We start from the raw sequence: 2,220 nt of genomic DNA, 5'->3' as shown, positions 1-2,220 counted from the left end.
GGGAGCAGGTGCTGCATTTAATTTGATTGGCTAATTAGCCCGCGCATGTTAATTATCTCTATTACCCAATGAGGAGAGGCAGTGGCAAAGCTATATATAACCAGCGACAGTGTTTGGAGAGAGAGGGGGTTGCCTGGACCGCCTCCCTTCTTGTCTGGGAAGGGGCAGTCCTTAGAGGCGGGCTGGGGCAGGACTCTTGAGACCCTCTTGGAGCCTGTAGGGTTGGGGAGGAGGGAGTCAGGAGCCAGATGGAAGGACCTGAGAGCTGGATTTGAGGGTCTCTTAGAGGTGGCTCCTCAAACTCTACTGCCAGCCACCTGAGGCTGTCTCTGACTCATCTTCTTTCTGCATACATATCACTCCAACCATCCTGTCCCCCAACTCTTTGCTCATCCTTCACCTGGCTTTTTGTGGGGGTTGGGGGGGGGGCTTTAGCTTTCTCTCTCCCTTCATACCCCTAGCTTCCTCCCATGGAGGGAGGAAACACATCCATCCAACCTTCTCTCTCTCTCCAAGGATCCGTCTTCTCTTCTCTTGGCTTACACCTCTCTGAACTACACCTGTGGCTGCCCTGCCCTTTGTCATGCTGGAGTCAGAGACACATGGATCTAAGTCCCAGTTCCCCACTGACTTGCTGTGCTACCTTGGGCAAGTCCCTAGACTTTAATATGTGGGATTCCCCAGTCGTTAATGGGAATAATGGGGCCTCTCAGACTGATTAAGTAAAATGACATTTGTAAAACTGCTCAGCATCCAGGGCATTGATAAATGCTGTCAGAATTTGGAATTTAATTTTCTCTATCTTCTCGCTCTTTTTTCTCCCCATCAGGCCTTCTCTCTCATCCATTATTCTTCTCTTTCATGCGATTTCTCTTCTTCCTCTCCCCCCTGCCCTTCAATCTTTCCCTGTCTCTTCCTAAACTCTGGCCCGTCTCTGTTTCTTTCTCAGGCTTCACCCCACCTCTTTCCCTTCCTCCCTCCCCAAAATAAAATCAATGCAATATTCAGGAGGGTTGTTGGATATAAATAATTACGACTCGGAATTTAACGAGATGCAAATTCCCCTCCCTGTCTTGGGGTATAAATTGCTCTCTGACAGCCAGTTACAAGGGTAATCATTTCAGAAAGGCAATTTTATGCAAATGAGGCTGTCTGCCTCCTGGTGGCTCCCCCAGCCCTGGATGGGTAGGAGGCTGGAACCCAGGGGTGAAGTGAAGGCCCAAGTATCAGCCTAGGTCCCAGGCTGAAGCCTGGGAGCTGGAGCTTGAGGGTGACAGACATTTAGGTTCAGCAAGGACCCAGGCTGGTGAGCAGGGTGTTGGGGCCCAGAAAGGGGGTGATTGTGGTTTTGGGGGAATTGTAGACACAGAATCAGGTGCCTGAGTCCTCGCATGGAAGGAGAGGGCTTGGGGTCTGGAAGTCTGGGTCCTGGCTGGCTTCTCTCCCTTGCCTCCTTCCCAGCCAGGTTACTCAGGGATACCATCGACGAATTGGCATTTAATTAATCCCAATGAATTATTTAGCAACTTCATTATCCAGCATCAGAAACTGATGAGAGAGAGCCCATGGCAGGTGGTGGGACCATGCACAGAGCTTGGGTAGCTCAAAGAGGAAGGAGCTGTGGTCAGCAGCTGGAGGAGTCTCTAGGCCTCACCCACAGGAGCTGCCCCTGGTCCTGATAGGAGGCGAGGGTGAGGGCATCTGGACTGGGCTCCTCCTGGACTCTAAGGTGTCACCTCCCTACCTGTTTGCATCTTAAACCCTAGATGATGCCCCTAGAGGGTGTTATCTCCGCTCCTTCTCTCTCCACCCCACCCCCAAGTGCTGGGTCCCGAGTATTCCCATCCTCGTGGCGAGACCCTCTCCAGGTCAAGGTGGCTCCTCCAGTTCTAAAGGGAAACAGTTCATCTCTTGCTAGTGTGAAGGGGAGCCGGACACCGACGACGCCTCCCCTCCTCCGAGCTCCTCAGTAACCCTTTCCTCTCCGTTTCCCCGCAGGCCTCCCTCCCCCATCTTCTGTCGGAGCCCGCAACGGGGGAGGGGCGCCTCTGCTCCCGCCCGGGGGAAGCCGGCATCTGGGCCTCTGCGCACCTCGTCCTGCGGCCGGGTCCATGGCACTGTGAGCCGGCGAGGGAGCCCCGCTCGGCGCGGGGGGGCGCCCGGCCCCCTCCCTGCCCCATGCACCCGCGGCTCTGAAGCCTGAGCGGGGCCGGGGGCCGG

Source organism: Bison bison, unplaced genomic scaffold (genome assembly GCF_000754665.1).
Source record: "Bison bison bison isolate TAMUID 2011002044 unplaced genomic scaffold, Bison_UMD1.0 scf7180017864089, whole genome shotgun sequence".
NCBI lineage: Eukaryota > Metazoa > Chordata > Mammalia > Artiodactyla > Bovidae > Bison > Bison bison.
Note: the sequence above shows the minus strand (reverse complement) of the source record.